The sequence below is a fragment of the Cherax quadricarinatus genome, chromosome 78 (assembly GCF_038502225.1).
Source record: "Cherax quadricarinatus isolate ZL_2023a chromosome 78, ASM3850222v1, whole genome shotgun sequence".
Taxonomy (NCBI): Eukaryota; Metazoa; Arthropoda; class Malacostraca; order Decapoda; family Parastacidae; genus Cherax; species Cherax quadricarinatus.
In genome coordinates, this window is record NC_091369.1 from 21,324,588 (window position 1) to 21,334,224 (window position 9,637).

The 9,637-nt window shown below is 57.2% G+C and overlaps 1 long non-coding RNA gene across 1 annotated transcript; it reads right to left on the reverse strand.

The window, feature by feature from the left end:
- Window positions 1-5,989: 5,989 nt before the first annotated feature.
- Window positions 5,990-7,887, reverse strand: LOC138855027 (uncharacterized). The gene is made up of 2 exons (XR_011394201.1): window positions 7,568-7,887; window positions 5,990-6,227 (listed from the first exon to the last, which is right to left on the reverse strand). It is a non-coding gene; the product is annotated as an uncharacterized lncRNA (long non-coding RNA).
- Between the last annotated feature and the right edge of the window lie 1,750 nt (window positions 7,888-9,637).

Genomic DNA, 9,637 nt, shown 5'->3' on the forward strand with positions numbered 1-9,637 from the left:
CGTGGGTGTTGTGTGTGGTGGACCTGCCTAGCTAGTGCTAGCACAAGCGTGGGTGTTGTGTGTGGTGGACCTGCCTAGCTAGTGCTAGCACAAGCGTGGGTGTTGTGTGTGGTGGACCTGCCTAGCTAGTGCTAGCACAAGCGTGGGTGTTGTGTGTGGTGGACCTGCCTAGCTAGTGCTAGCACAAGCGTGGGTGTTGTGTGTGGTGGACCTGCCTAGCTAGTGCTAGCACAAGCGTGGGTGTTGTGTGTGGTGGACCTGCCTAGCTAGTGCTAGCACAAGCGTGGGTGTTGTGTGTGGTGGACCTGCCTAGCTAGTGCTAGCACAAGCGTGGGTGTTGTGTGTGGTGGACCTGCCTAGCTAGTGCTAGCACAAGCGTGGGTGTTGTGTGTGGTGGACCTGCCTAGCTAGTGCTAGCACAAGCGTGGGTGTTGTGTGTGGTACAAGACAATCTAGTGCTAGCACAAGCGTGGGTGTTGTGTGTGGTGGACCTGCCTAGCTAGTGCTAGCACAAGCGTGGGTGTTGTGTGTGGTGGACCTGCCTAGCTAGTGCTAGCACAAGCGTGGGTGTTGTGTGTGGTGGACCTGCCTAGCTAGTGCTAGCACAAGCGTGGGTGTTGTGTGTGGTGGACCTGCCTAGCTAGTGCTAGCACAAGCGTGGGTGTTGTGTGTGGTGGACCTGCCTAGCTAGTGCTAGCACAAGCGTGGGTGTTGTGTGTGGTGGACCTGCCTAGCTAGTGCTAGCACAAGCGTGGGTGTTGTGTGTGGTGGACCTGCCTAGCTAGTGCTAGCACAAGCGTGGGTGTTGTGTGTGGTGGACCTGCCTAGCTAGTGCTAGCACAAGCGTGGGTGTTGTGTGTGGTGGACCTGCCTAGCTAGTGCTAGCACAAGCGTGGGTGTTGTGTGTGGTGGACCTGCCTAGCTAGTGCTAGCACAAGCGTGGGTGTTGTGTGTGGTGGACCTGCCTAGCTAGTGCTAGCACAAGCGTGGGTGTTGTGTGTGGTGGACCTGCCTAGCTAGTGCTAGCACAAGCGTGGGTGTTGTGTGTGGTGGACCTGCCTAGCTAGTGCTAGCACAAGCGTGGGTGTTGTGTGTGGTGGACCTGCCTAGCTAGTGCTAGCACAAGCGTGGGTGTTGTGTGTGGTGGACCTGCCTAGCTAGTGCTAGCACAAGCGTGGGTGTTGTGTGTGGTGGACCTGCCTAGCTAGTGCTAGCACAAGCGTGGGTGTTGTGTGTGGTGGACCTGCCTAGCTAGTGCTAGCACAAGCGTGGGTGTTGTGTGTGGTGGACCTGCCTAGCTAGTGCTAGCACAAGCGTGGGTGTTGTGTGTGGTGGACCTGCCTAGCTAGTGCTAGCACAAGCGTGGGTGTTGTGTGTGGTGGACCTGCCTAGCTAGTGCTAGCACAAGCGTGGGTGTTGTGTGTGGTGGACCTGCCTAGCTAGTGCTAGCACAAGCGTGGGTGTTGTGTGTGGTGGACCTGCCTAGCTAGTGCTAGTACAAGCGTGGGTGTTGTGTGTGGTGGACCTGCCTAGCTAGTGCTAGCACAAGCGTGGGTGTTGTGTGTGGTGGACCTGCCTAGCTAGTGCTAGCACAAGCGTGGGTGTTGTGTGTGGTGGACCTGCCTAGCTAGTGCTAGCACAAGCGTGGGTGTTGTGTGTGGTGGACCTGCCTAGCTAGTGCTAGCACAAGCGTGGGTGTTGTGTGTGGTGGACCTGCCTAGCTAGTGCTAGCACAAGCGTGGGTGTTGTGTGTGGTGGACCTGCCTAGCTAGTGCTAGCACAAGCGTGGGTGTTGTGTGTGGTGGACCTGCCTAGCTAGTGCTAGCACAAGCGTGGGTGTTGTGTGTGGTGGACCTGCCTAGCTAGTGCTAGCACAAGCGTGGGTGTTGTGTGTGGTGGACCTGCCTAGCTAGTGCTAGCACAAGCGTGGGTGTTGTGTGTGGTGGACCTGCCTAGCTAGTGCTAGCACAAGCGTGGGTGTTGTGTGTGGTGGACCTGCCTAGCTAGTGCTAGCACAAGCGTGGGTGTTGTGTGTGGTGGACCTGCCTAGCTAGTGCTAGCACAAGCGTGGGTGTTGTGTGTGGTGGACCTGCCTAGCTAGTGCTAGCACAAGCGTGGGTGTTGTGTGTGGTGGACCTGCCTAGCTAGTGCTAGCAGCACAAGCGTTGGTGTTGTGTGTGGTGGACCTGCCTAGCTAGTGCTAGCACAAGCGTGGGTGTTGTGTGTGGTGGACCTGCCTAGCTAGTGCTAGCACAAGCGTGGGTGTTGTGTGTGGTGGACCTGCGTAGCTAGTGCTTGTACAAGACCTGCTAGCACAAGCGTGGGTGTTGTGTGTGGTGGACCTGCCTAGCTAGTGCTAGCACAAGCGTGGGTGTTGTGTGTGGTGGACCTGCCTAGCTAGTGCTAGCACAAGCGTGGGTGTTGTGTGTGGTGGACCTGCCTAGCTAGTGCTAGCACAAGCGTGGGTGTTGTGTGTGGTGGACCTGCCTAGCTAGTGCTAGCACAAGCGTGGGTGTTGTGTGTGGTGGACCTGCCTAGCTAGTGCTAGCACAAGCGTGGGTGTTGTGTGTGGTGGACCTGCCTAGCTAGTGCTAGCACAAGCGTGGGTGTTGTGTGTGGTGGACCTGCCTAGCTAGTGCTAGCACAAGCGTGGGTGTTGTGTGTGGTGGACCTGCCTAGCTAGTGCTAGCACAAGCGTGGGTGTTGTGTGTGGTGGACCTGCCTAGCTAGTGCTAGCACAAGCGTGGGTGTTGTGTGTGGTGGACCTGCCTAGCTAGTGCTAGCACAAGCGTGGGTGTTGTGTGTGGTGGACCTGCCTAGCTAGTGCTAGCACAAGCGTGGGTGTTGTGTGTGGTGGACCTGCCTAGCTAGTGCTAGCACAAGCGTGGGTGTTGTGTGTGGTGGACCTGCCTAGCTAGTGCTGCCTAGCACAAGCGTGGGTGTTGTGTGTGGTGGACCTGCCTAGCTAGTGCTAGCACAAGCGTGGGTGTTGTGTGTGGTGGACCTGCCTAGCTAGTGCTAGCACAAGCGTGGGTGTTGTGTGTGGTGGACCTGCCTAGCTAGTGCTAGCACAAGCGTGGGTGTTGTGTGTGGTGGACCTGCCTAGCTAGTGCTACGTGGGTGTTGTGTGTGGTGGACCTGCCTAGCTAGTGCTAGCACAAGCGTGGGTGTTGTGTGTGGTGGACCTGCCTAGCTAGTGCTAGCACAAGCGTGGGTGTTGTGTGTGGTGGACCTGCCTAGCTAGTGCTAGCACAAGCGTGTGTGGGTGTTGTGTGTGGTGGACCTGCCTAGCTAGTGCTAGCACAAGCGTGGGTGTTGTGTGTGGTGGACCTGCCTAGCTAGTGCTAGCACAAGCGTGGGTGTTGTGTGTGGTGGACCTGCCTAGCTAGTGCTAGCACAAGCGTGGGTGTTGTGTGTGGTGGACCTGCCTAGCTAGTGCTAGTAGCACAAGCGTGGGTGTTGTGTGTGGTGGACCTGCCTAGCTAGTGCTAGCACAAGCGTGGGTGTTGTGTGTGGTGGACCTGCCTAGCTAGTGCTAGCACAAGCGTGGGTGTTGTGTGTGGTGGACCTGCCTAGCTAGTGCTAGCACAAGCGTGGGTGTTGTGTGTGGTGGACCTGCCTAGCTAGTGCTAGCACAAGCGTGGGTGTTGTGTGTGGTGGACCTGCCTAGCTAGTGCTAGCACAAGCGTGGGTGTTGTGTGTGGTGGACCTGCCTAGCTAGTGCTAGCACAAGCGTGGGTGTTGTGTGTGGTGGACCTGCCTAGCTAGTGCTAGCACAAGCGTGGGTGTTGTGTGTGGTGGACCTGCCTAGCTAGTGCTAGCACAAGCTTGGGTGTTGTGTGTGGTTGACCTGCCTAGCTAGTGCTAGTACAAGCGTGGGTGTTGTGTGTGGTGGACCTGCCTAGCTAGTGCTAGCACAAGCGTGGGTGTTGTGTGTGGTGGACCTGCCTAGCTAGTGCTAGCACAAGCGTGGGTGTTGTGTGTGGTGGACCTGCCTAGCTAGTGCTAGCACAAGCGTGGGTGTTGTGTGTGGTGGACCTGCCTAGCTAGTGCTAGCACAAGCGTGGGTGTTGTGTGTGGTGGACCTGCCTAGCTAGTGCTAGCACAAGCGTGGGTGTTGTGTGTGGTGGACCTGCCTAGCTAGTGCTAGCACAAGCGTGGGTGTTGTGTGTGGTGGACCTGCCTAGCTAGTGCTAGCACAAGCGTGGGTGTTGTGTGTGGTGGACCTGCCTAGCTAGTGCTAGCACAAGCGTGGGTGTTGTGTGTGGTGGACCTGCCTAGCTAGTGCTAGCACAAGTGTGGGTGTTGCGTGTGATGGACCTGCGTAGCTAGTGGGTGTTGTGTGTGGTGGACCTGCCTAGCTAGTGCTAGCACAAGCGTGGGTGTTGTGTGTGGTGGACCTGCCTAGCTAGTGCTAGCACAAGCGTGGGTGTTGTGTGTGGTGGACCTGCCTAGCTAGTGCTAGCACAAGCGTGGGTGTTGTGTGTGGTGGACCTGCCTAGCTAGTGCTAGCACAAGCGTGGGTGTTGTGTGTGGTGGACCTGCCTAGCTAGTGCTAGCACAAGCGTGGGTGTTGTGTGTGGTGGACCTGCCTAGCTAGTGCTAGCACAAGCGTGGGTGTTGTGTGTGGTGGACCTGCCTAGCTAGTGCTAGCACAAGCGTGGGTGTTGTGTGTGGTGGACCTGCCTAGCTAGTGCTAGCACAAGCGTGGGTGTTGTGTGTGGTGGACCTGCCTAGCTAGTGCTAGCACAAGCGTGGGTGTTGTGTGTGGTGGACCTGCCTAGCTAGTGCTAGCACAAGCGTGGGTGTTGTGTGTGGTGGACCTGCCTAGCTAGTGCTAGCACAAGCGTGGGTGTTGTGTGTGGTGGACCTGCCTAGCTAGTGCTAGCACAAGCGTGGGTGTTGTGTGTGGTGGACCTGCCTAGCTAGTGCTAGCACAAGCGTGGGTGTTGTGTGTGGTGGACCTGCCTAGCTAGTGCTAGCACAAGCGTGGGTGTTGTGTGTGGTGGACCTGCCTAGCTAGTGCTAGCACAAGCGTGGGTGTTGTGTGTGGTGGACCTGCCTAGCTAGTGCTAGCACAAGCGTGGGTGTTGTGTGTGGTGGACCTGCCTAGCTAGTGCTAGCACAAGCGTGGGTGTTGTGTGTGGTGGACCTGCCTAGCTAGTGCTAGCACAAGCGTGGGTGTTGTGTGTGGTGGACCTGCCTAGCTAGTGCTAGCACAAGCGTGGGTGTTGTGTGTGGTGGACCTGCCTAGCTAGTGCTAGCACAAGCGTGGGTGTTGTGTGTGGTGGACCTGCCTAGCTAGTGCTAGCACAAGCGTGGGTGTTGTGTGTGGTGGACCTGCCTAGCTAGTGCTAGCACACGCCTGGGTGATGTGTGTGGTGGACCTGCCTAGCTAGTGCTAGCGTGGGTGTTGTGTGTGGTGGACCTGCCTAGCTAGTGCTAGCACAAGCGTGGGTGTTGTGTGTGGTGGACCTGCCTAGCTAGTGCTAGCACAAGCGTGGGTGTTGTGTGTGGTGGACCTGCCTAGCTAGTGCTAGCACAAGCGTGGGTGTTGTGTGTGGTGGACCTGCCTAGCTAGTGCTAGCACAAGCGTGGGTGTTGTGTGTGGTGGACCTGCCTAGCTAGTGCTAGCACAAGCGTGGGTGTTGTGTGTGGTGGACCTGCCTAGCTAGTGCTAGCACAAGCGTGGGTGTTGTGTGTGGTGGACCTGCCTAGCTAGTGCTAGCACAAGCGTGGGTGTTGTGTGTGGTGGACCTGCCTAGCTAGTGCTAGCACAAGCGTGGGTGTTGTGTGTGGTGGACCTGCCTAGCTAGTGCTAGCACAAGCGTGGGTGTTGTGTGTGGTGGACCTGCCTAGCTAGTGCTAGCACAAGCGTGGGTGTTGTGTGTGGTGGACCTGCCTAGCTAGTGCTAGCACAAGCGTGGTTGTTGTGTGTGGTGGACCTGCCTAGCTAGTGCTAGCACAAGCGTGGGTGTTGTGTGTGGTGGACCTGCCTAGCTAGTGCTAGTACAAGCGTGGGTGTTGTGTGTGGTGGACCTGCCTAGCTAGTGCTAGCACAAGCGTGGGTGTTGTGTGTGGTGGACCTGCCTAGCTAGTGCTAGCACAAGCGTGGGTGTTGTGTGTGGTGGACCTGCCTAGCTAGTGCTAGCACAAGCGTGGGTGTTGTGTGTGGTGGACCTGCCTAGCTAGTGCTAGTACAAGGGTGGGTGTTGTGTGTGGTGGACCTGCCTAGCTAGTGCTAGTGCTAGCACAAGCGTGGGTGTTGTGTGTGGTGGACCTGCCTAGCTAGTGCTAGCACAAGCGTGGGTGTTGTGTGTGGTGGACCTGCCTAGCTAGTGCTAGCACAAGCGTGGGTGTTGTGTGTGGTGGACCTGCCTAGCTAGTGCTAGCACAAGCGTGGGTGTTGTGTGTGGTGGACCTGCCTAGCTAGTGCTAGCACAAGCGTGGGTGTTGTGTGTGGTGGACCTGCCTAGCTAGTGCTAGCACAAGCGTGGGTGTTGTGTGTGGTGGACCTGCCTAGCTAGTGCTAGCACAAGCGTGGGTGTTGTGTGTGGTGGACCTGCCTAGCTAGTGCTAGCACAAGCGTGGGTGTTGTGTGTGGTGGACCTGCCTAGCTAGTGCTAGCACAAGCGTGGGTGTTGTGTGTGGTGGACCTGCCTAGCTAGTGCTAGCACAAGCGTGGGTGTTGTGTGTGGTGGACCTGCCTAGCTAGTGCTAGCACAAGCGTGGGTGTTGTGTGTGGTGGACCTGCCTAGCTAGTGCTAGCACAAGCGTGGGTGTTGTGTGTGGTGGACCTGCCTAGCTAGTGCTAGCACAAGCGTGGGTGTTGTGTGTGGTGGACCTGCCTAGCTAGTGCTAGCACAAGCGTGGGTGTTGTGTGTGGTGGACCTGCCTAGCTAGTGCTAGCACAAGCGTGGGTGTTGTGTGTGGTGGACCTGCCTAGCTAGTGCTAGCACAAGCGTGGGTGTTGTGTGTGGTGGACCTGCCTAGCTAGTGCTAGCACAAGCGTGGGTGTTGTGTGTGGTGGACTTGGCTAGCTAGTGCTAGCACAAGCGTGGGTGTTGTGTGTGGTGGACCTGCCTAGCTAGTGCTAGCACAAGCGTGGGCGTTGTGTGTGGTGCTAGCACAAGCGTGGGTGTTGTGTGTGGTGGACCTGCCTAGCCTGCCTAGCTAGTGCTAGCACAAGCGTGGGTGTTGTGTGTGGTGGACCTGCCTAGCTAGTGCTAGCACAAGCGTGGGTGTTGTGTGTGGTGGACCTGCCTAGCTAGTGCTAGCACAAGCGTGGGTGTTGTGTGTGGTGATCCTGCCTAGCTAGTGCTGGACCTGCCTAGCTAGTGCTAGCACAAGCGTGGGTGTTGTGTGTGGTGGACCTTCCTAGCTAGTGCTAGCACAAGCGTGGGTGTTGTGTGTGGTGGACCTGCCTAGATAGTGCTAGCACAAGCGTGGGTGTTGTGTGTGGTGTACCTGCCTAGCTAGTGCTAGTACATGGGTGGGTGTTGTGTGTGGTGGACCTGCCTAGCTAGTGCTAGTGCTAGCACAAGCGTGGGTGTTGTGTGTGGTGCACCTGCCTAGCTAGTGCTAGTACAAGCGTGGGTGTTGTGTGTGGTGGACCTGCCTAGCTAGTGCTAGCACAAGCGTGGGTGTTGTGTGTGGTGGACCTGCCTAGCTAGTGCTAGCACAAGCGTGGGTGTTGTGTGTGGTGGACCTGCCTAGCTAGTGCTAGCACAAGCGTGAGTATTGTGTGTGTGGTGGACCTGCCTAGCTAGTGCTAGCACAAGCGTGGGTGTTGTGTGTGGTGGACCTGCCTAGCTAGTGCTAGCACAAGCGTGGGTGTTGTGTGTGGTGGACCTGCCTAGCTAGTGCTAGCACAAGCGTGGGTGTTGTGTGTGGTGGACCTGCCTAGCTAGTGCTAGCACAAGCGTGGGTGTTGTGTGTGGTGGACCTGCCTAGCTAGTGCTAGCACAAGCGTGGGTGTTGTGTGTGGTGGACCTGCCTAGCTAGTGCTAGCACAAGCGTGGGTGTTGTGTGTGGTGGACCTGCCTAGCTAGTGCTAGCACAAGCGTGGGTGTTGTGTGTGGTGGACCTGCCTAGCTAGTGCTAGCACAAGCGTGGGTGTTGTGTGTGGTGGACCTGCCTAGCTAAGCGTGGGTGTTGTGTGTGGTGGACCTAGCTAGTGCTACCACAAGCGTGGGTGTTGTGTGTGGTGGACCTGCCTAGCTAGTGCTAGCACAAGCGTGGGTGTTGTGTGTGGTGGACCTGCCTAGCTAGTGCTAGCACAAGCGTGGGTGTTGTGTGTGGTGGACCTGCCTAGCTAGTGCTAGCACAAGCGTGGGTGTTGTGTGTGGTGGACCTGCCTAGCTAGTGCTAGCACAAGCGTGGGTGTTGTGTGTGGTGGACCTGCCTAGCTAGTGCTAGCACAAGCGTGGGTGTTGTGTGTGGTGGACCTGCCTAGCTAGTGCTAGCACAAGCGTGGGTGTGGGGTGTGGTGGAGCGTGGGTGTTGTGTGTGGTGGACCTGCCTAGCTAGTGCTAGCACAAGCGTGGGTGTTGTGTGTGGTGGACCTGCCTAGCTAGTGCGAGACTCAGCGTGGGTGTTGTGTGTGGTGGACCTGCCTAGCTAGTGCTAGCACAAGCGTGGGTGTTGTGTGTGGTGAACAAGCAATTCTAGTGCTAGCACAAGCGTAGGTGTTGTGTGTGGTGGACCTGCCTAGCTAGTGCTAGCACAAGCGTGGGTGTTGTGTGTGGTGGACCTGCCTAGCTAGTGCTAGCACAAGCGTGGGTGTTGTGTGTGGTGGACCTGCCTAGCTAGTGCTAGCACAAGCGTGGGTGTTGTGTGTGGTGGACCTGCCTAGCTAGTGCTAGCACAAGCGTGGGTGTTGTGTGTGGTGGACCTGCCTAGCTAGTGCTAGCACAAGCGTGGGTGTTGTGTGTGGTGGACCTGCCTAGCTAGTGCTAGCACAAGCGTGGGTGTTGTGTGTGGTGGACCTGCCTAGCTAGTGCTAGCACAAGCGTGGGTGTTGTGTGTGGTGGACCTGCCTAGCTAGTGCTAGCACAAGCGTGGGTGTTGTGTGTGGTGGACCTGCCTAGCTAGTGCTAGCACAAGCGTGGGTGTTGTGTGTGGTGGACCTGCCTAGCTAGTGCTAGCACAAGCGTGGGTGTTGTGTGTGGTGGACCTGCCTAGCTAGTGCTAGCACAAGCGTGGGTGTTGTGTGTGGTGGACCTGCCTAGCTAGTGCTAGCACAAGCGTGGGTGTTGTGTGTGGTGGACCTGCCTAGCTAGCTAGTGCTAGTACATGGGTGGGTGTTGTGTGTGGTGGACCTGCCTAGCTAGTGCTAGTGCTAGCACAAGCGTGGGTGTTGTGTGTGGTGCACCTGCCTAGCTAGTGCTAGCACAAGCGTGGGTGTTGTGTGTGGTGGACCTGCCTAGCTAGTGCTAGCACAAGCGTGGGTGTTGTGTGTGGTGGACCTGCCTAGCTAGTGCTAGCACAAGCGTGGGTGTTGTGTGTGGTGGACCTGCCTAGCTAGTGCTAGCACAAGCGTGGGTGTTGTGTGTGGTGGACCTGCCTAGCTAGTGCTAGCACAAGCCTACTGCTAGCACAAGCGTGGGTGTTGTGTGTGGTGGACCTGCCTAGCTAG